At 38.6% G+C, this 24439-nt stretch overlaps 1 protein-coding gene across 15 annotated transcripts in view; it reads left to right on the top strand.

Annotated features, from left to right (window-relative positions):
* Positions 1–24439, top strand: part of BAZ2B (bromodomain adjacent to zinc finger domain 2B) — a 115405-nt gene that overhangs the window by 9368 nt on the left and 81598 nt on the right. For 13 of the 15 annotated variants that reach the window (XM_064661790.1, XM_064661789.1, XM_064661788.1 and 10 more), the window contains exons 2-3: positions 19627–19669; positions 20208–20377. The gene's annotated coding sequence lies outside the window, so the exon portion shown is untranslated. The remainder of the gene's footprint in view (positions 1–19626; positions 19670–20207; positions 20378–24439) is intronic. The other 2 variants (XM_064661775.1, XM_064661777.1) reach the window with 1 other exon arrangement.

The raw sequence follows: 24439 nt of genomic DNA, 5'->3' as shown, positions 1-24439 counted from the left end.
GGTGGTTGGCACTGAACAGGCTCCCCAGGGCACGGCCTCAAGGCTGCCAGAGCTCAAGGAGCATTTGGACAACATTCTGAGGGACAAGGTGGGATTGTTGGGGTGTCTGTGCAGGGCCAGGACTTGGACTGGATGATCCTTGTGGGTCCCTTCCAATTTAGGATATTCTGCGATTTTTAAATGGATACACACCCACCCTCCTCTTAGTGAGCATTGGCACTCAGACAACAGCAGACAGTGATTGAATTTTTTTCACCATTTTGTCAGCATAGACCATGTTAGAAAGCTACTGTCCCAAAGAAAGTGTAAGAAATGGGTAGAAAGATGAAAGACTGTGGATTATTGAAAGAAGTCACAGCAATACATTCCAACAATTAGTGTCTTTCTGGCTGCTTAGTAGAGAGAGCACTTGGATTTAGTCATACCTTAAATGTGTTGGAGAAGGATTTGGAGGACAGGATTTAAGCATAGTGAGTGGACATGTGAACTCAAAATAAGGATGCCATTTTGATGGCATACTACAGACCTATTTGGCATTTGTTCCTCAGGTCTTTTTTGTTTGTTTGTTTTAACTTGCCAACAACTTGGCAAATGAAAATTATATTAAAGGTTTTGCATAGTTTCCTTGCTGCTTAATGCATGTAAGAGTGTTTGGAGAAGTAAATTTTAGAAAAGAAAAAAAGCACTTAAGGAAAGAATATATTCCCCAAATGACAACAAACTTAGTGAGAGTCCTTTATTGTTTGGCATTTAACTGTGATATTAGCACTATATTTTCCCATCAGAATCATCCAGTCCAAGTCCTGGCCCTGCACAGACACCCCAGCAATCCCACCCTGTCCCTCAGAGTGTTGTCCAGATGCTCCTGGAGCTCTGGCAGCCTTGGTGCTGTGCCCACTGCCCTGGGGAGCCTGTACAGTGCCCCACCACCCTCTGGGGGAAGAACCTTTCCTAGTATCCAGCCTAAACCTCCCTGACACAGCTCCAGCCATTTCCATGAGTCCTGTCACTGGTCACAAGAGTGAAGAGGTCAGTACCTGCCCCTCCGCTGCCCCCTGGGAGGATGTTGAAGACTGCAATGAGGTCTGACCTCAGTTTCCTCCTCTCCAGGCTGAACAGACCAAGAGTTGCACCAGGGGAGGTTCAGAAGAGATATTAGGAAAAAAATATTTCCTGCAGGAGTGGTCAGGCATTGGAATAAGTTGCCCAGGGATGTGGTGGAGTCCCTATCTCTGGAAGTGTTTGAGGCATCTGGATGCAGCACTTGGGGACATGGTTTGGGTGTGGTTATGGTGGTGCTGGGTTGATGGTTGGACTACATGATCTTGAAGGTCTCTTCCAACCTGTGGAAGATTGTGTGAATTTGAACAATGCACATGGAGCAGAGGGAAGCAGAGAGTATAACGTGAACTAAACAGTGATAGATTCTAGATTATTACCTGCTATCAGGCAGAGATATTGGAGTCATAATGCATAGTTCTGTCAAAAACGTCAGTTTAACAGCAGTCACAATGCAAGTTTGACCTGTTACTGGGAGGAGAAAAACAAGGGCAAACCACAAAACATCTGGAACACTGTATTAATTCAGGTCACCCTGTCAAGTAAAATAAAATACAAATAAAAATGAAAGGAATCATCAGTTTTGGAACACTTTCCATATGAGATGAGACTATATAGAAGTCTTCAGCTTGGGCTGGAAAACCATACCTGAAATAGTAAAATAAATAGAAAGCAATTTTTTTGGCATTTCAGATATGAAAAATAACCCGGTAAAACAAAACCCAGTAGTTTGTTAACAAAAATCAAATAGTAGCACTTGATGCTGGATTAAGTTGTGGAATCCTCCTTACATGCTGTGGAGAGCAAAATGCACTTAAAGTGATTAATGGAAGATGTACTTATCAGTCACTGCTGAACATGGTGATTGAACTGTAGTGTTAGGTTTTTTAAATCTTCATATTTCTGAGTTTTATGGGAAGGATATATACCTTTATTCTTTCTTGAAATGTTTATTACTTGTGTAGATGGACCTTTAGTCTGAATAAGTTCCTGTTAATTTTGGTTTCATTAATATTTGAGGTTTTGTTAATATTTGAGGTCTTGTGTAGATGGAATAACAAAAAATGCCAAAACGCCAAACATTTTCTAAGATTTTAATGAATAAAGCGGTTTCTTCATGTTTTTTATGTGGGATTTAAAAGTAATCACTTTTGGTTTGTGTATTTTCAACCACAGTTTTTTCAGTTACCACTGATTGTTCTGTCCTTCATTCTTGGTTCCTTACTGTGCTCTCTTTGCACTGAGTTTGTTAATGTGCTTTATTCCATTAACATAATGCAGTATAGACTAGTTTTATGTTCAGTAACTTCCACCTTACAGACTTTTCCCGTATCCCTTTCTTTCCCTGTTCCTGTGTGTGAATTTTAGTCTTCAGGTTTGTAACATGGGATATTCATAAATCCAGGTGTTTTATAGATGTTAATGGCACTATATTTAATGGAATTGAAAAATGACCTATCCTAAATACTGCACACAACATTGCAAATAACTTGCAGTTAAATTTGGGCTAATGTGTTTGGTTGGACTAATATATAAAAATGTTGAAACTGTTCCTGTGCTGTGGGACTTTCAGTAGTACTCTGAGGCACAGAGTTCACATTTGATTTAGTTGTAACTTATACATAAAAAAAGGGTAAAAAAGACAACCTGCTACGTACAGTTTTTGAACTGTTTTCGTCAGGATCACCTGTGAAAGGGAAGATTAGGACCATATCAGAAACTAGTGTAACTATGTTGCTCTTTTTGTTTGTTTTGTCTTTTTTTGAGTGCAGCAGATAATCTGTCAATGCTGTCAATGTGAACAGCATAATACTAATAAGCAGAGCATCACCTCTCTGAAGTGCAACTTTTAAAATAAGAATATCTTGGAATTATACTTGTTATGGTATTGCTCCTAATAGTGAAGAACAGAAGTCTGAGTGCATTAATTATCACAAACAGGTGTAACTATTAGGTTGGCCATTCCGTACATGGATATATTGTGTTTAACTTTCAGTACAAAAATCAGAGAAACAGTAGTACTAAGAATTTGGAAGAACATATGTGATAGATGGGGAGTTAATTTTAAAGTACCAAAATACATTTCACTCTAGTGCAAGAAAACTTTAAGTTAGGGGTTTTTTAAAATGCTTTTTAAAGACTGGTTTGGGGATTCAGTTCCACAGTGATATCTTTAAAGGATTTTTTTCCCATATTAATTACTTACTAATTAAGTGTTTTATTTTGTTAGGCTAAATTAAAGAAGTCTGATCATGAGCTTAAGTTTGTAATTCATATATATTGTGAAAATTAAGGCATTTGTGAGATATGCTTATTTTCTGAATGGAATGTCTACAATTGAAACAAAACTGGTCTAATACAGAAAACTGCTAAATGAAAGTGGCCTGACCCAGTGTGGTTGTTAATGTAGGTGGTTAACATCAATTGTGAACCTTCACTGAACATGAAGGTATGCATTTATTTCCAGACTCTGTTTCAGTAACAGAGATAAACAAGGGTCCTGCAGCTGGGTCACAACAAGCCCCTGCAGCCCCAGGCTGGGGCAGAGGGGCTGGAAAGCTGCCAGTGGGAAAGGCTCTGGGGGTGCTGGTTGAGGGCAGCTGAACACGAGCCAGGTGTGCCCAGGTGGGCAAGAGGCCAGTGGCACCTGGTCAGTGCTGGCCACAGGCCCAGGGCAGTGCCCGTCCCCTGTGCCGGGCACTGCTTGGAGGCCCCTCGAGGGCTGCGTCCAGTTCTGGGCCCCTCACGGCAAGAAAGACACGGAGGGGCTGGAGCGTGTGCAGGGAAGGGAACGGAGCTGGGAAGGGTCTGGAGCAGCAGGAGGGGCTGAGGGAGCTGGGGGGGCTCAGCCTGGAGAAAAGGAGGCTCAGGGGGGACCTTCTGGCTCTGCAACCCCCTGACAGGAGGGGGGAGCCAGGGGGGGGTCGGGCTCTGCTCCCAGGGAACAAGGGACAGGAAAAATGGAAATGCCCTCAAGTAGCACCAGGGAGGTTTAGATTGGATGTTAGGGAAAATTTCTTACCCAAAAGGGTGGTCAAGCCCTGGCACAGGCTACCCAGGGCAGTGGTGGTATCCCTAGAGGGATTTTAAAAACTGTGTAGATGTGACATTTGGGGACATGGGTTGGTGAACTTGGCAGTAGTAGGTTAATGATTGAAGTCTGTGATCTTAAAGGTCTTTTCCAATCTAGATGATTCTATAAATGTGCTTGTTTAGTTTCATTTGTATTCCCTGAATTGGAACCTGCATCTGCTAGAAGAAAACCGAAGCAATATTTAGATCTCAGGTGACCCAGTGCACAAGTTTGCCATTACATATATGACACGTATCGTAATTGAGATGCAGTTAGATTAAATCAATACATCTTAATCCTGAATAGTTTTAAGTGTGTGTCTGCGTTCATAAAAAGGCATTGACCTACTGACACTTAGAGGAGCTGAGCATGTAACATTATTTTGCGGAATAATGGCCTTAAGTTAGTCAGTGACTGGTTTCTTTTCATTATTTCAGTAGGAACATTAATGGTATTTAATACTTTTTGTAATTTTTTTCTATAAAAATAATTTACACTTATTCTCATCAGTAATGACTTACCATATTTCAACAATCTTCTCATTTCATTACCTGATACCTTCTTTACTATGAAAAATGTTTACCATACTTATACTGAATCACAGTAGTCAGAAGAATGTAGACTGTAAAAATTTAGGATTTTTTTTCAGGGCAGATTCCAAGTTTAAGCATTTCTGGTTCTGTTTTTAAGGATTAATACCTCTTCTAGATACAGCTGTCAGAGAAAGAAGGGAACTATTGCATGTGGCTGCTAATCCAGTGAATATAACAATGTTTTGCACTTGGAAGTTTGGCTTTGGTGCCTGTACACTATTCACGTTGTGGTTCTTAATGATGTGAGGTACCATCCCAAAGAAAAAGCTGCCCGTGATGCATAGAATGGCATTAGTTAAAAAATGAAACACTCTTTTGAATACTGATTCTATATAGTGTAGATTTCTGATAGTCCTTAACGAGTTATTTTCATGTATCCAGAGCTCGTTAGCCAGGGAGCTGCAGATTAACCCTTCATTATGAGTAGAGATTGAACTCAAATGCTGTTTGTGGAGTGGAAAAAGTAATTTCTGGTAAAACTCAACTGCTACTATAATGCTTCCAGTTACTCCTAGTTAAGCAGGAGTTTCCTTTGTGGCTCTTTTCCTGTTGTCAACACACGTAAAGTTCTGTGACGGTGCTGTGTCTGCTCACCTGCCTGTCCACCTGCCTGTCCATTCCATGCAGTCACTTTTGTTTGCTATTTCTTTGCAGCCTTAACTGAAAGTAGGCTAGACATTTAACAGTAAAGTTCTATGGCTTTGTGAAAATGAATTCCTGTATTGAAGAAGATGCACAGATTAGACCCACCAGCTGAGGAAGTGGTAGGCCAGTAGTAGTGTAATTTCAGCCCTGCCTCAAGCAGTTCTCCAGTTCCTCAGTGTGTGTGCACTTTCCAGTAACTATATCCACTGTCAGCACTGTCCTTGCCAAGTGAGTTGTTGCAATGGATTTGTATTTTCTGGAGAGGATCTGGTTTATGGCATCAGGAGAATGCAGAGGACCATCGTAGGAACACTGCTCACAGGAGAGTTACCTCAAAGGTAGAATGCACATAAGGAAACCTGTAGTAAAAAGCTTTCACATGATGCCTTCTACATGTATTCTGTGTACAGCAGAATGTGGATACTGAAGTTTACTTTTTTGGATCAAAATTTTGTTTTCAGAATAAATGCTGTGTGATTTTAATTAGAAAATGTTGGTCGCTTTTAAGTAACATGACTAGAATTACATTTACATCTGTAACTACAAGCAATAAGTAATCCAGTCATTTCTGTCAGTGAAAATGCCTTAGAATCATTCCCATGTGCACATTTATTTCTTACTGAGTGTGCAGATAGGCCAGCACAAGTCATGCTGATTTGTTATCTTTCCATTCCACTATTACATGAGAGAACAAACATTTGCATTGATGTGTGAAATGAAAACGTGCCTTTATGGAATCCATGCACATAATAATACAGTTTTCCAGAGCTTTCATTTTGGTTGATGGTTTTTCAGACCAGAGTCTGTGTGCTTAACAGCGCCCTGTGAAATGGATTGTGTGCATGTGTCACATGCATAGCTCACAGATGGCTGATTGCCCTTTCATCAATAAAAGCAGGACTTGCCATTTTATGTAGTCAAATGTAAGTGAAAACCATAAGCTTTTAAAAAGTATAGTCATAGCTATTTTTTAGTGGAAGTGAAGTGCCCACCCACCCCCTTAGTGTCATAGACTGGATTTCAATGATCAGGTAGACCATACCTGGTTCACTTCCGTCCTGTAAATTGTAAGCCAGACTAGCAAGAGTCAAACTTGTTTGTCAAATATTAAAAAGCCTGCAGAAATGGCTTGCTTTTATTGTAATATAAATTACATTGGTTCATGCGTGTGGCAATAATTAACTGCTGTTGATGTTAGAAAATAAGTCGTCATATTATTGCTGAAAAACAGGTTTCAGTATGTTTTGATTCGTCAAACAGAAGTCAAGTGCCATTAGACCAGTATAAATATAACTAATTTTGAACAGCAAAAGTGTAAGACTACAATTTCTACAGAACTTGAAGAGAAGCTTGGTTTCTTAAGCAAGATATTTAAGTTTCTTTTTAATTTTTTAATAGAATATTTTGCATATAGCAACCAATGAAATAATCATAAATCATGTCTTTTAAAGAATATGGGCTCAGAATGATTAATTTTCAACTTGTCAGTTGCTTGCTTTCCTGGCTTTTTTTTATGGACCATAACAAAACAGTCAAAGGTCAGAGGACCAGGGCTCTGTAGATGAGCAAGTGTTTAAGTTTTAGAACAAACTTTTATCTTGACCATCTTTCCTTCTAAATAAATGCAGTTGGCTAAAGAAGAAAACCAAACCTATTCCATAGTGGGTTATTACTAATTTGCTTTAGTGTTTTTTTTGCTTGAGATACTCAGATACCGATTGATACTTCAGGCAATATTTAAAAAATGCTTAGCATTTCTATTGATGCTCTTAGTAGATGTGCGTGGAATTGCATTAGCAGCAGAGTTAAATTAGTGCTAAGCAGCAGTGGAAGTTTCATTCTTTAGCTCAAACTCCAGTCTTTAAGAAATGAAAAGACAAGGATACTCTATTAAGAAGCACTTGGAACTTCAGGTGGCTTCTGGCCTCTTGGCACTCGTGTCCTGCAGGGTCCCTTCCATTTGGGTTTTAGTGCTCTTTACAGTATTTTCTCTTTCAGTCCCTGGGCAATCAACTTCCTTCTACAGATTCCTAAGTTACCTTGTCAAAACTCTGTTCTTATCCTGAACCTGAAAGCTCACAGAGCAGAAGAAAGTACTTGCAAGCTTGTTTTTGCCCAGAAAGAACAGGGAAGCAGAAGAAAAAGAATCTGAAACACAAATAATAGATTTTTAATAGGTACCCATTAATAAAGTCTTCAGGTTTGCTGTAATTCATGCTGCCGTTAGCTTACTATCATTATCAGAAGCCTAGTACAATGTCTAGTACACTGCTTTTGTACTAGACTGATGCTAGGATAATGAATGTAATCTATATGAATGGTTTGAACTAAAAAATGTATGACTACCACTAGCTCCTTCTTTTAGATTCTTTATTTTCTGTGTGCATAACTTACAGGTTTTTTTGTTTCCCCCCCCTTCTCATATGTGGGCAAGATTTATAGCGTCGCTTCAGCAAGACTGAAGGAATAGGGGGAATATAGAAGAAACACTGGCATTCCTGGCAGCAGAGTCCCTCACTCAAAATTCTCAATTTTATTTAAACTAGTAAGATTGATAGCTTACTTTACCCTTTGAACTTCCAGGGATGTCTTGTAGTCTGTTGTTTTGGTGCCACAACCCTGTCTCAAAGTTATTTGTTCATTAATACCACAGAACTGTGTTTTCCAGTAATGGAGAAACATCTGTATGCAACTTCTGTTTCTTTGAACTAATTGTTATCATAATTCTTTATGCCAGAAAAATTATCATCATTCATAAGTTGTTGCCGTAACTCTTTATAGCATTTCACTGTTTGAAATACATGCTGAAGGACAGAGGTGAGATTTGTAGAATTCTGTGTGCAGTGCTGAGCTCCTCAGTATGGAAGAGATGGAGCCACTGATGAGCATCCAATAAATGGCCTTTAAGATGTTGAAGGGACTGGAGCATCTCTCCTGAGGGAAAAGGCTGAGGGAACTCGAACTCTTCAGCCCAGAGGGGAGAAGGTTCAGGGGAGTCTCATCAGTGTTTATAAATACCTGAACAAAAGGTGCAAAGAGGACAGAGCTGGGCTCTTTCCAGTGGTGCCCAGTGACAGGTCAAAAGCCCACGGGCACAGAGTGGAACCCAGGAGGTTTTGTGCCACGCGCTCTGGGCTGTGTTTGAGCAGGGAGCTGGGACCAGGTGACCCGCTGTGGGCTGGTCCAACCTGACCCGTTCTGTGAGGTTCCCCCCAACATCAGGAAACTCTTTTTGACTGTGAGGTGACTGAGTGCTGACGTGGGTTGCCCTGAGAGGCTGCAAAGTCTTCACTCTTGGAGATACTTCAAAATTGTCTGGACACAGTCCTGGGCAACTGATTTGACGGGACTGCTTCAGCAAAGGGTTGGATAAGACGACCTCCCTTTCAGTCTCAACCACTCTGGGATTCTGTGTGTCACTTTTGTATTTTAGGATGTTTTGATGAACTGTTTGAAGTTAGTTTGTGTTGAAATTATACTAGGAGAGCATGCAGAGTCATAAGTTTTGACCAGAAAAGTAGAATATTGCTAGTCTTGAATTAACAAACTCTAAAATTCTTAGGTCGTCAGGATTCATTGGAATAAGATGCATGAGGATTAAAAATGCATGCTACCTAATGTCATCTTTAAAAGATAACTTATTGTTGTTCTGTAATTTCTCAGTTTATACTCTTTGGACATTTAATGAACAATGTCCTGAGACAGGAGGACTTGATAAAAGTGTGCCTGAGGGAAATCAACAAATTTGGCAAGTACAAAATGACTTTTTTTGTGGTGCTGTTATATCATGTTAGAAGAGAATGTTGACAACAGGTGCTTTTAGTAACTTCATGATAAACTGTGTGAATACAGGGAACCCTGAGCATTACAGGTTAAACTTCTTTTTGTTGCTTTTCCTCAGAATAATAAAAATGGGAGTTTTTAAACTGTTTTATTATAAGCTTAATAGCTTCAATTCTGTCTTTGATGGATTTACACTGCCAAGTTCTATCTTACCTAAAACCTGAGGGGAGAGGGAGAGGAGTTGATTTTTCTTTTACTAAAATTTGCTCCTTTGTTTTTTCCCTGAAAACCAACAATATTTTCCATTCGAATTTATCCGTGCAAAACCAAAATACACAGCATTCATGTGTGTGGCTCCATTCTGTCAGCTGTATTTCACCCACTATCAGGGAGCAATATAATTTCTCTATTCCAGATTTTTGTGTGGTCATCTCTGTTGCCTTTTAGCTTCAGGGAAGTGAACTTTCTGTAGCAAGGGTCTGCATTTAGAAAAATCTGTGGAATAGACTTAACCCACTAGTGTGGGTTGTTTGTTTTTTTCAGGTGACGTGTTTGTACTTACCACGTGATACGATAAATCAGCTATATTTGCCTGTTAGATGGCTCGAGTCATATCTTGATGGTTTAGGGATAAACAACTGAAGATGTCCATTACTACTGCTCGTTTTTTGTGATACAGGCTTTTTATTGCCTTTGATATGATTATTTGCACATTGACCAATCTGAAGCCTTTTATTGTTCCCAGAGAGTAATATATTACTTTAATGTTTCAATTTGATAAAATCTCTTCACTAGTTTAATTTTTTTATGGTTGTAATTCCACTTTTTAATAACATTTCTACAAATATGAAGACTTAAAGGATAATATATAAATATATTATGATTTTTAAAATTAAGAAGATCTGTGTTTCCCTTTGATCTTTGCAGTGCTGGTAAGTTCCTGGTGCTGGTAAGTTACTTTGCTGGTAAGTTCCCTTACCAGCTGCAGGGCCTTGTTCTGGAAAGGCAGTAAACTTCAAAAATTTAGCAAATATTAAAAAAAACGAAGAAAAGACCCCCAACAAAACCCTGCTTGTAATAACAAACCCCATTTTTACATAGTTTGTGGTGGTTTTGAAAAGTAATGCTGCCTTCACTGTACATAGGAAACATAGGTAACTAGTAAACATACTGTCTGATTCATTATCTTGGAATTTTCACGATGGTTATTAAGAGCAGTAAGAGAAGTGTTCAGGTCTAAATGTAGTGGGGTTGTAAACTAAGAAAGTGTACTACAAGATTTTTAATTTAAATAAAGTATTTTACTAAACACTGTTAAACAAAAATGAAGATACAACAAGCGAATGAGATATGGGGTATTTTATTTTCACAACTTCTTTGTTTTCCTTCTGTGTTGTGCTAGTTCTGTTACAGGTGTTTGTTATTGGCATCTCCTGATACAAGGCTCTGTAAGTGAGATCTGAGTATGTGCCTTTTCTGTAGGAGCATAAAAGCAGCAGACTGTGTTTCTCAAGGGTGGAGCAGAAGAGCATACATTGGGAAATACAGGAGGGAGAATATGATGTTGCTGTCTAAGGACTATGCACTATGTGAAATAAGTGCTACTCTGATCTGTTTTGTATGACAGATGCCAGTTCAGGAGCCTGGGACTGTTGTCTTGGAAAAACTGTAGATGTTTGCCCTACTGAAGGGTGTGTGTTTTGTAATGTTGTATTATGTTGACTTGATTTGTGGATTAATGGAAACTCTTGGTTCTTGTGAGCAGAATATTCCAGTGCCTAAAAGTGTTACATATGTGTGCATAAAGAAGATGCTGCTATGTTGGGCAAGAGTGAATTAGAATTACAGTAGATTATTGTTGTTCCTTGATATGTATTTATAGGTAAAAGTTGTTTCCATTGCTAAAATCCTCTTATCATTAAATGTGTTCTTGTTTTTTTTCTGATGTGCTTATAAAATATATGTAATGATATGTAGTAAATGGTGTGATCTTAGCATTATCTAAGATTGTTTTTACTGGAAGTGGTTTTGTTCTTGGGTTCCAGTAGTCCTCTGCCAAAGAAGCTTTCAAATACATTGCTCAGGAATATTTTCCCCCAGATTTTAATTTGTGACTTCTGTGTTATGAAAGTACGTTGTGTCCTACCTGCTTTGGGTCATGTGGTTTCTTGTGTATTTATTCTGAAAAATTAATTTTTATATATATTGCCCATCAAGAGAATAATTACAAGTAAATGTAAAAAGTACCCGTGTTTCTGCCTCAAAAACGGTGCTTCTGCATAAGGTCTAAATTAACTCTTCAGTGTCACACAATACAGGTGGTCCTTTTCTCTGATGGTATCTTGGGCTGTAAATGCCAGGTGATTGGTAGGGGAGGTTTAGATGGGATATTGGGAAGAAATTCTTGGCTGTGAGAGTGGGGAGGCCCTGGCACAGGTTGCCCAGAGAAGCTGTGGCTGCCCCAGCCCTGGAAGTGTTGAAGGTCAGGGGCTTGGAGCAGCCTGATCTGGTGGAAGGTGTCCCTATATATACACGAACATATATATACATACTTTTTTAAAATTTATTTTTACGAGTTGGATTAATTGGTTTTGTTGACAGGCTGGGCAATGTTTCTGTCATTGATGTGGGAATATAAAGACAGAAGATCTGATGCAAAGGATGTTTCAATGTACCTATGTTTGATAACCAATTAATTTCCAATCTCATTTGGTTGAAGTGCTTTAGCTTGCAACTGGTAGTTGCTTTTATTAGAGAAGATACAAGATGTTTTCTGTTTGTCGCATCGGAGGGCCCCAAATTTCAAGGTTTTGGAGATCAGATTTTCTTTGTTAAGGACCTAGGAATAAGATCTTTACGTGGGAAGAACTATCTTCTTAGGACTTTCAGAGTAGGTAGGCCTCTTGATATTAGCTTGAGTACTTAATATAATCTAATTGTGGATCAAACCTATATTTCACACCTCATCTAACCACGTGTTACTAGATTTCAGTGCTGGGTGACTTACTGACATTTTAATATGTCTCTGTGTTGGCTGTGTGACTAAACATATACCTGGTAAAGGTGCCTGTGAGAATTTGCAAAATATCAAAGAACTTCAAATTACTTGTATTCATCATCATCATAGTCACTTACTTTCTCTACGCTTTCCCCCATTTCAGTTGCATTGCATTTTTGTTCTTAAGTATTGTATCTTAATCTATTAATTTGAAAAAAAAAGACCTTTTCAACTTTCTAATAGGTTAATTTTTTTCTTATGTTCTTCCCTTGACTGATTTTTTCATCCTTGTTTTCTTTCTTTTCCCTAGCCATGTTTATGTCTGTGTGATTATTGCTTTTTTAATAGTGTCCAGGGTTCTCTGAGTCATGTAAAATGCAGTGAAGTTTTGTTTATGGCTGGGATTGCTGGCTAATGGGACACTACACAAAACAATGACTGTGTGTTTTTGGCAGCCTGGAGCAGCTCCGTGGGTGCTGAAGTCATGTCCTGCTGCTCCCTCCTCCTTGGGGAGAGCTTACGGCATTGCGCAGTCTCAGGGTGGTGGTCAGTCTTCAAACAGAGGATCAAGTCCCTCCAATGCAGTAATTCTAACTTGTTGTGCTGCTCAAAATGGATGTTGAAGGATGAAATGGAACTTACTTTGCTAGAAGAAAAAATTCTTTTCACATTTTTCCTTTCTCTTCCACTGAGGGTAATGACAGGAAGAGGAGCAGTTTTGAATTTTTACTGGCAGTGTTCCTTTCTTCACTTTATACTGGCATGATAGAGTTGTTAATCAACATGTCCCTGCTTGTTAGAGAATAGCCTTGCCATAATTCTGGTTTCTCAGGTGTACTGCAGTGACACACAGGGAGGTTATATAGAATGGCTGCACTTTTTAGTCATAAGTATGCTTGCTGATCCCTGCAAGTGCTGAGTCAGAGGAAAATTCTGTCGTGTCTGTAGAATGTGGGAGTCGATGAAAACTAATTAAGCGATGCAAAAGCCTTTCAGCACTTTTGGGCAAGCTTTGCCAAAAGATCATTTTTTTCCCGAGTCTTGAATCTTGATCAAAATACCTAATTATGATGTAGACCTTGTCATAGCTGACATCATTGCTTTCAGCCATCACAACAGTGTGAAGTCCTGATGTGGAAAGGTTCATGGCATAAGTGTGTCTGATGTGCTGACAGAGCTTTAACAGTCCACACAGCTTTTGTTTCTTCCAGAGGGATATTTTTTCTTAGTAGCTGAGTGTAGGAATCTTACCTTGTCGAGCTGCACGAAATGGTCAACGATGTGAATAAAACCCCGTAGCTCAGCGTTCTGAACTTTCTTACTTTTTGGCTGAAATTCTATTTTAGGGAGAGGATAATGATGCTACAGAAGTGGCATGTTTCACAGACACGTTTTACTTGAAGAATGCAAAAAGACAAGTTGAATTGTTTTTTTAATACTACTGAACTAAATAAACCCTCAGATCAGTTGCTATGCTTTTGTGGGCTGTTGCACTGAAACAGAAATAAGCACAAAGGAAGGATCCTCTTTGTTCTTCATACAGCGTATATAGAGATTTTCAGGATTTGGAAGTCAAATAAAGTGTAATTGCTATAGTATGAGAATTAATAATATTTTTAAAATATTTGAAAATGGTCAAACAAATTTAAATTAATGGAGATTTAAAGATAACGGTTCAGAGGAGAATCAGGACTCTAACTAGAAGGTATTTACTTGGTATGATTGTAACAGTTTTGTGCTACAGGCGGTTTAAATTGGATATTAGTAACAATTCCTTTCCTGAAAGGGTTGTCCAGCCCTGGAAGTGATGGAATCTCCATCCCTGGAGAGATCTAAAGGCAGCGTGGATGTGGCATTTGAGGACGTGTTAGGGGTAGCCTTGGCAGTGCTGTGGGAATGATTGGATTCGATGGTCTGAGGCCTCTTCTGACCTAAACGATTCTGTGTAAGTGGTCTCTGTACACAGGAATTGGATATGAGAGAAGTCTCCAGCTGCAAAGATAAATTTCTTGGATAAAAGAATGCAGTGGAACTGTGGGCTAGAGCTTCAGGCATTTTGGGGCCAATTCATAGCTTCTGTGTGCAGTGCTCCAGCAGCTGACTGACTCCTGGCGTATTTCCTCTACAACAGAGAGGTACAGTGTGCACACTGAAGGATCAGGTACTTATAGAAGAGGTTTTTGTGGCTTCTGCTTTCATAAAGCAGTGCCAGCATACTCACCATAAAAATGTGGCCTCCCGCGGTTAGGATGTTTGTCTAAAAATGGACAACTCCCATTTTCTGCTGCTCAGATGATTTCTTAGTACAATGAAACTGAATTAACATTTCTTACCTTCATTCTGTTTGGACAAAGTTAAAATGTAAAGGCCTTAGTTTCCTGCCACTTAAAGAATTTTGTCTAATGAGGGTGAAGACTGGTTAGTTTTTTGAGGACTGATAAAGTAATAGCATGAGAAAACAGGGCATTTTGGGTGAATAGAAATGATGCTTGTGTTTCTCCTTTTGAATACTTAATGGCATGACGAATGTACAATTGCAAATAAGTGGAAGAAACAAGAAGATCTTAAAGAAACGAGACTCGGTGGAACTTGATGATAAAATTGAAGAGGGTTCAGTATATAGGTTTTTTTGGTGGGTCCCCATTTCCCACTCCCCCAGTTTCATTATTCCTGTTCAGAAGACACAGCAGAAGCTGTCAAGAGCTTCACCAGTGAAGGGTTCTGCAGGACAGCAGGTGAGTGTCTGAGCACTGTATCTTCGTGGGCCAGTACTTGAATGAGTTGTTGAGGTGAATGTGGCATCTCTGCATGGGAGGCTTTTTGTGCAGTGGCTTTAATGATTCTCTTAGATCGTTGTTGCACTGGGAATGTCCTGACAAGGCCTCATCTGGAACAGAGTTTATTTTTGGTTTGTACCAGAAGGATTATTCGTACTCAAGAAACATGAAGTTAAAATAGGTGAGAACATACACTAGGATTCTGAGGGTAATTTGGAGACTTATAGAAGGATTTGGAAGAACTTAGGCTGGTTTAGTTTAGCAGAATTAAAACCTGAGAGCTTGCATACTCCTGCCCTGTGGGCCACAAATGCAAAGAAAACAGTGTAAGAAACATAGAAATTGTTAGATTCAAACAAGTGGGGCTAAGCTGATGAAGAACAAGTTTAGGCTGAAAACCCGAGGAATGTAAAGATTGGAGAAGGAAACCAAATTCAAAGATGGCACTTGATCCATTATGAGAAGGATTGTGTGACGTGGGATGGGAAGGAAGTAAATTTGATCCAGGAAGTAATTTCCAGTTGTGTGCTCTTTCCATATTAGTGGTGTGGTCTGTAGAAGGAGGGAGGAGGAGAATTCCAAGCAGGCAAAACCCAACTACATAAATCTTGTAAAAGAAATTAAACCCAGAACCCAAACTCCTATGGAAAGCATTTGATTTTTGTTAATTAAATATTCTTCATACTGATTGATGCCCAGTCTTTACTAAATATGATGCTGAAATACTGAACTTCTGTTGAATTACCAGTTTTCAAAATCATAAGGGATAATTTTGCTTCGGCAGGTTAAACATTTTCTAAATTTTTTTTTTATTGGTCTTTTGTTCTAAATCCATTTTTTGGAATAATTTGTTCTCCACATATTAGTTCATCAAAGGGGATAAAAGTACTTAAAAAATAATTCTAAAAATACGTGAGGGTTTTTTTTTAAATCAGGTTACTTTTCTAAAACTGTATTTTAGGGACATGGCTTCTCTTTTCCTTTTGACTATTCCACTAGAAGGGGTTTTCAAGAAGCATGTTGTGTTAGTTTTTAATAGGTATTAATGACTTACTACACTAAGCCTTTTAAAACTACTGAAAGTGGCACATCTTAAATAGAGAAACTTGCTTCAGGTTGTTTTTTTTTAAGTTTTAGGGAACAAGGGGGCCCCTATTTTGTCAAACGTTCTTTCTGTAAGGTTTTCGAGAACTACTGGTTGCAAATGTTAATGGAAGTGTGAAAGAGTTTGATCAAGTTCCCTCATTTCACTTTTTCAGTCTTTTATAAATGCCTTAATGGTGTTAGCTGCCCTGTCACAGTAATCTTTTGGAGCAGACAAGTCCTGAATTACTAATGAAAGCCAGGGAGAACGTAACCTGAAAACCCATGTTCTTTCTGTCTTTGCAGTATAGTTCAAAAGGACACCAAGTCAGTTTTTAAAAGATGGGCATATCCTTTGTAGTATGTTTGCATTGGGGAAAGAAGCAAATTGTAGTTCAAGAAAGAAAAGGTCTTTCCTCACAGCTTTGTGTGAAAATGGTGCAGGTTTTGATGCATTCTGCAGTGCTTTCAGATACTAAATTTCGATTTAACTGGGAAGATGCCATTGCCAGAATGTAAACCAGTTATTCTAGTCTTGCTTAAAAACCCACCTTGCAAAGTGATAACAGTAACAAAGGTGGGAATTCACCCCACCCTGTCTTCCCACTGAAGTCAAACCTCAATTAACCATTTATATGCTACTATTAAGCATATATGGGAAGCTTCCTTTTTCTTTACTTTGTACACAATAAGGAAATAGTGCAGGAAAACCTGATTAGGGTACGTTAATGTTGCACAGTTAGTAATGAAATTTGAAAATAAACAATAAAATCATTCTTGTCCACATTAACTGTCCCATTCTTCCATTGACCACTCTACATTTTCAGTTCTTTCTGTTATTTTAAATATTCAACTTCCACCTGTTTCCATTGGGTGTGGAATGTTGGCTGTTTCTGGCATTTTGTTCTCAGACTGCATTAGGATTTTGTCTGTATTTAAGGATACTTTGTAGTAATTGGTTCTAAAAACAAATCTAAAAAATAAATCACAAAAAATGCTTTTCTGTTGTCTTTAATGGAATAACTATGAGTACAAAAAGGGAGAAGAAACTAGTTTCAAGGACTTCTGTTATTGCACAGTTAAATGGGAAATCCTGAGCTTTCCATGATTGTGTATGTGCAGTTATGTCAAGGAACAGAATATTTAGTCTGAAACAATATTCTTTGGTCCTTTTAAGTATTTTTTTCTTCTACTGGACAGAGAGGTTGGTGTTGTGTAATTTCCTTAAGTTCATGCCAAATCAGACCTTTCCACTTAGGGCACCTGTTTACTCTGTACTTTGGGCACCAGGGCCAAAACCAGTCTGTGTGCTTTTAATCAGGAAGCCATGGTAAAGCTTGTTTTTAAAACTGTTACCTGTTCTTACTTGCAGTCATGCAATCTTTTGTATTCAGTTTCTTAAGTACCTATTCCAGTTTCTTGTGGAAACTTTGTTTTACAAGTTTTTGTCCTTCTAGTAAAGTTGTAGAGGATTTTCCGAGTCGTGATCCTTTTCATGTACTAAGGATAGAAAAGAGACTTCTCTTTCCTCCCAGTCTTCTCTTGTTTAAGAGTTGTTACCCTTGGGAAATAAGTAGACTGTTTTCTGGTTTGGCTGGTTTCTCTTAGGGGTCTGGGTAACTTTTCCTTCTCATCCTGATCGTTGTATCGTTCTCGGGGTACGAGGCTGAGGAGGCTGTGGCTGTGCAGTGTCCCTGCCTGCTGGGTACCTCGGTAGCCGGTTATCATTCTGGGGGAGTGGCAGGCAGGAGCTTTAAGAGCTCTTTTCACTGTCCTCAGCTCTACTGAGCCTCTGACCTTTGTCCCAAGGGTCAGGTTTTGGGGGGCTATTCAGTGCCCTCAGGACTGATTCCAAAGCCCAGACTTAGCAGTGCCAGAGGAATAGATTAGTCAGAAGTAGAACAAATGTGCAGAATTTTAACAGAGATTAAGTACTTGAGCTTTGAGCTTCATCTAATGCAGGAAATGCAACTTAGAAGAACAAATACAACTTTGTTTCTGCTTTCTGGAGGACAGTTGAGGCCTCTAGTCAGCCAGCAGAATGGTCAAGAGTGTAGCAAAATACATACTTTTTAAGGTTTTCTTCTCTCCAGTGAATTGCTCCTGCTTTTTAAATGGCGTAATTACTATATAGTGTTGTCTTCCATCGCTTCTGTCTTTCTTGTTTTTGGTTCTAGTAGGTTGGGTTTTTGGGGTGGTGTCAAAGTATGGCAGTAGGGTAGAGAAGGGGAATACTAATGTTTTGATTTCTCCTTGGGAGAAAGGTTGATGACGTTGCCACTGATTGTTGTGAGAAATGATTTGTTCCTGGCTGTCCTTTGTCAAGGGAGAAAAATACTTATTGTTTTTCTGGCAGGTCTAGGAGCTTGACACTGGTGGCCATGACAAACAAAAAAGCAGTTGGTGTTAATGGCCACACATTACAGGTTATAATTTAAGATGAAATTAAAAAAACTGAGTGTTGTTGATGCAACTGTCTACCTAGATTTAAGTTGTTACTTAGCTTGCCTAACTCTGTAAATGGAGTTCTTGCTCCTGCAGATGACTGAAGTTTTGTTTGTGTAAATTTATTAGTGTGCTTTTTTGACTGTGCCATGGTGAGGTAGGCGAACTTTGTGCTCCGATCAGTGTGATGCTGTAGAAAAAGATCTAGAGTGAAAATACCCGTTTTTCTATGCATGTGTTTTCTAAAAACTCTGATATGCCATTTCCCTGTAGCATTTTTTGATATTTAGGCAGTTATGCATATTTGCTTGGTTAAAATTGCCAGTCAGTGTAGCTCAAGAGAGCATCTCTGAGCTTTTTAAAGCAAGTATCTGTTAAATGCTACAGAAGATATTTTTAAAATATCAAACTCTAAAATTTCACTGAATTTTACTAATTTTCAATGAAAACCCTAATGATATTGCATTTCTACTACTTAAGCAAGTAATGCTTTCCTGAAGTGGAAATGTTGCATCTATTATTATGTTTTCTGTGTCCTATACAGTGTGTGTGAACTATGTGTTTAGAAAAACTTCATCTATCCAGGGAAAAAAGTCTGGGAAGTAAACAATCCAAACAAGTGTTCAAAATTATTTTTAGTTTTAAATTTTCAGTGAAATATATGTGGATTTTGTACTGACACAGAGACACTTCTAAATTCTCATAGCATGAGGAAAACTTGAAATCCTCATGCTAGAGAGTGTCACTAATGGAATGAAACTCTGGTTCCATTATAACAAAATTGAGAATTTCCATTGATTTTTGGGAGGCCAGGACATTGGAGGTTTTTTTGCATTTTAACAGAAACATTTCTTTGGTTTACTGTATGCATCAAAGGGGGGAACATGTTACACCATCTTATTTACAACTTAGTAAGGGGAAAATGGGTATGTGTGTTTAAACAGCTGGTTGCAAACAAAACAAGAGTGATTATATAACATTTGTCTTCAACTGTTCTTGTTGTAAGGGCTTTATATCTGGCAGTGGAAAACAAAGTTGTTTTGCTGTGCTGGAAATGCTTCACATACTTTTTTGGGGAGAAATTTTACTGTTCTGTTTGATGTGTCTTTCTTTGTCCTTGTAAAAGTTACTTGATGACTCAGCTGATCATTAATTGTTTTCTGTTTTCAGGTTGCAAAACAGCCATGTCCCAGAACTGACCACGCTCCTCACAGTAAGTGAGCTGTAGCAATAAGCATTCTGATAGTTTTCTGAGAAGCATGACTCATACAAGGAAAAGGAAAATGTTATGTACTGTGGGGCTTAATGCTAACATCTGCATCCAGGTCCTGTTTCAGCCAGACGTTAAGCACAGCCTTGACTAAAACTTAGAGATTTGAGTACAATTACTGTTGTGACTTTGTGTTTAACTATTGAGTAGGTCTTTAACAATTCATGTCCACAATACTGTTGTCATTCTCTGGATTACCTTGTGTATGTAGGCTTGAAATATAAATATGATAGAATGTAATTTTAGTGTATACCTTTAGTAGTTTTGATGTCTGATGTTATACAGTTTAGGGAATATTTAAAACTAATTGCGCTGAGAGTTTTGATTCCAAAATCGGTTTTAGCGACTTCAAAAAGCATTTTGCATAGTCAGAGAATACATGATATTTTGCTAGATGATGAGCATGAGTTATGCTGTTTTACTAGACTACTAGGAAATGAAAAATTCTGCATTTGCATCAGTTTGCTTGGGTTTTTTTCAGGATAGCTGAAGAAAAAACTGTTTGTGTCTTACTCCAGCACTTTGCTTCAGACAAAGTTAACAGTGACAACCAAAATAGAGATTTTAACAGCAAGCCTGACTGCCTGTTTAGCTCATAGATGCAACTTTCAGGAACACTTTTTAACTTCTGTGGGACTTACTGTCTGTGAGGTACGTAATACAAGGGAGGAAAATCTGAAATACATTTGGAATGATTTTTCAAGTTTATTGTTTTCGTGTTGCTCATGTTAATCATCAGTTTTTCATATACTTGTGATAAAATACCATGAAAACAGTGAATAACATACTTAAATTTGTAAAGACATATTGTAAACATATATGCAGTAATGAGATATGTTGGTTACCAAGAGCCTTGTTTAGATCCAGGCACAGGACTGTGATACAGTGGAGCCTTACATTTCAGTAGCAACTCTCTTGCCCTCATCCCAGACATAACTTTACAATCAGTTGAGATAAAATTTGCACTGACAGTAGGGAAAAAAAAAGTCTAAATCAATCATTTTTGCATGTTGGTTAAAATAATTTTTCAGATGAAGTGTAGAAGGCTCGAGTTTCAGAAGTGCTTTCTGTGCAATGCAAAGACAAGCTGTTACAACCACTGCTTGTGACTTAATACAGTGTTTACAGGAGTGGTAAGAGCACCAACAGCTGCTGAATTCAAAGAGCAAGTAGGTTAATGTGGAGAGGGCAGATCTATTAAATAGGAGGGCTCAAGTGAAAGAAAGTTCAAAAGAACAGTTTTCTAGTGAACATATTGCTTAGCAGGCAGTGATAGGAGAGCTGGTAAGAGCGGGAGGTAGGATAACCTGCTATTTTGAAGTCAGGAGCAGCATTCTGAACCACTTAAAAAAATTAAAACGCAGAACTAGGAAAGTAATTAATTAATTTGCAATAATAGAAATATGAAGACTTTATCTAGGATTTAACATTTACTGCAGGCATCAGATATTGTGACACTTCCTGTAATGCGGTACGATACTGCCAGTTGCTGTAAGGTGAGCCATTTTACTGGAAAAGCCTTCATTTCATAAAGACTGAACCCTGTTGTTTTGTTAATGAGGTAACATTTTTTGCTGGGGTGTCCTGAGACTGTTTGCTTCCCAGCTGCCAGTGTCTGAAGAAAGATAGTGAAACTTTATAGAAGAAGCTTCCAGTTTTGCAGTGAAGAGAATGTAGCTTGTAGTTGGTACTAAACGGCACCTGTATGTTTGACTTTGAAAGGCTAAACCAGCTTAACTTTCTGATTTGTGAAATCTTGTTAAAAAAAAAAAGTCCTTTACCTTGGGAAGGAGATACAATCCCATTAAGAATACAGATGTATTGGTTGGGTAAAAATTTGTCTCTGACTTCTCTGAACACCCTAATGTTACAAAGCCTCCTTCATCCTTAATGTTTTGGGAGTTATTACCTACAAACAAGTCTAGACCCTACTCTGTGGGGCAGTTTTTCCTAGACCTACAACCATGGAGTGAGAGATGCCAGCTGCCCTCTGTTGTGTTACTGTGTGGAATCATTAGGATGAATGCTGAACAAAAAAGTGCCTTACTCAGGAAGTGAGAAGAGTACGCCACAAATGGCTAAGCTGACATGTGTAACTTTTTTCCCTTTAAATATGCAACTGGAGAAGAACAGGAGGAAGTTGTAGAGAGATTTGTGCTTTTTGATGAGTTTTCCTGTAGGCATTATAAAATGCAAGAGAAATAGCAGTTGTAACAAATGGATTGCTCAAGGGAGAGATTAAAAAGATTAGGAAAAATGGCAAGTAATAATTCCTTCTGTGTTGTGAGTTTTCGTGTTGGTGGTTGGTTTATTTGTTTGGATTTTTTTCATGTTAAAGTGATGACATTTTAGATAGGAAGTTCTTGAGAATACCAAGTTCTGCTCCCAAAATACAAAATTCTTTTAATTCCTGATCGTGGCTCTTTTTATTTGTTCCAAAAGGTGGCGGTGGTGAATTCTAACAGTCCCACTTTATTTGTGGAAACAGATAATTTAGAATGTTGACACAGTACTTTAAAGTTATGCAGATAATACTCTCTAAAAATTTTCTATATGGTTGTAACAAAGCAAGTTATTAATGTCTATAATGAAACAAATGAGTTAAAAGTAAAAAATCAGCGCAGCAGAAGGCTGAACAAAATTTTCTGGAGTAAAGTTAGGAAGTTAAGAAGTGAGGCCTCTTTGACCAAAATTGTGTTGACAAGGCAGGTCTGTGAGAGATGTTGCCATTACAGGAATACTGGAGTTGGTGAATATTGTGGTTAGCAGAAGAATCCTTGTAGGTGTGATCTACACTGAAGGGGTTCCTTTCCATTTTCTTGGAGGTGAGGGTGGAGGAGAAAAAAAGAGTGAGGAAGAGCAAGATGTTAAAAGATTCAGAAATCAGTCTTTCTAGAGAAAGTATAAGTAAGGATTTGACAAGTTCTGCAAGCTCCCAGTTTCTTTTACAGTAACAAAGTGTGCACTGGCCTACTTGGAATTAGTGGCCGGGCATGTGAAGGCAAACAGCAACAGAAAAAAGTGTGAGAGTTTTTCTTGCTGTCATCAGGTCCACCAGAAGTTCTGCATATTTCAATTACTGGTTCTAAAATATAGAAGCCAATTGCCAAGAAAAGCCTTTTTCTTACATGAAATTTAAGTGTATATGAATAATAGCCTGTTGCAAACTAAATAACAACACAGCAGACTTGTTAGGCAGACTTTTTTTTTTTTTTAATTTTTATAAAACCGTATGCTTTATCACTTGTCAGCTTCTGTGTCTCAGAACAAAAGAAATTGAACAAAAAATGTGATTGTTGAACTGTAGGTGCAATTTGATAAGTCTAGGAACTGGCAGCTAATGAGAAACTATTGATAAAAACTTACAGTGGAGAAGTAAGGGGCAAAAAAGAAGAAAAATTTGGTGAACTTGGGTTAAACAAAAGTAGTTCTATGCTTTCAGGGCAATTTGTTAGCTTCCTCTCTACAGTTGTTCCCATTCTTACCAAAAACTAGCTAAGCATCTAATACATAGCTGTATTTGCCTTTTTTCATCATGTAACTACTCAAAGGATGTAGAGAATTCATGGAGAGGTGCATGTGATTATGGAAATGGTACCTCAGTTTTTATATTCCCCCAAACAGTTCTGGGGCTTACAGTACAAGGCAGACATGGACCTGCTGGAGTAGGTCCAGAGGAGGCCACGGAGGTGCTCTGAGGGCTGGAGCCCCTCTGCTCTGGAGCCAGGCTGGGAAAGCTGGGGGGGTTCACCTGGGGAAGGACTTGGGGTGTTCACCTGGGGAGACCTTAGAGCCCCTAAAGAGGCTCCAGGAGAGCTGGAGAGGGACTGGGGACAAGAGATGGAGGAACAGGACACAGGGAATGGCTTCCCACTGCCAGAGGGCAGGGAGAGATGGGATATTGGGAAGGAATTCCCCCTGTGAAGGTGGTGAGGCCCTGGCCCAGGTTGCCCAGAGAAGCTGGGGCTGCCCCTGGATCCCTGGAAGTGACCGAGGCCGGGTTGGCCGGGGCTTGGAACCACCTGGGAATAGGGGAAGGTGTCCCTGCCCATGGCAGGGGGTGGCACTGGATGGGCTTTAAAGTCCCTTCCAAACAGAACTGTCTGTGACTATGAAAAGAGGCTGTTCATGGTTTGTGGTAATAGTATTTGAAAAGTAGGAGTTTGGTTTTTTGCAAGTGTGGATGGATGTACACTTGACAAGCTCAGAAAAAATACAAAAGCTTCCCAAACCAAAGAACACGAGAATTTACTTCCTTCGTACGTGTGTGAGACCTGCAGATTTAATTGCTTCAGCATAATAACAATTAACATTGACTAAGAAACTGCATGATAATACGACTGTAACAGTTTTATGTGCTTGCAGTAATTATACAGAGTGTAAATAAAATACAAAGGGTAATTGTGCCATTTTTCTACTTATTTTACATAGTTATTTTTAGACATTTTAGAAAATCGTCTTATTCAAAAATTAAAAGTAGTTTATTACTGTATGTTGTCTGCAAATATGGTCATTGGGTGTGTACTTTTATATCCTTGGTTGTATGTATTTAGGTTCATTTAATGAGGAGAACAAATTAACATGCTACATCAAACAATTATGGAAATGAAATTACAAAAGGACTGAAAGTTTCAAGGAAAGAATTAATGAACTGCATATTTCTCTGTGGAATGCCTAGTTTTATTATAGTTTTCTTTTAAACTGATAGTCTAC

Source organism: Pseudopipra pipra, chromosome 7 (genome assembly GCF_036250125.1).
Source record: "Pseudopipra pipra isolate bDixPip1 chromosome 7, bDixPip1.hap1, whole genome shotgun sequence".
Lineage (NCBI taxonomy): Eukaryota > Metazoa > Chordata > Aves > Passeriformes > Pipridae > Pseudopipra > Pseudopipra pipra.
Note: the sequence above shows the minus strand (reverse complement) of the source record. Positions and strands in the feature narration are given on the sequence as shown.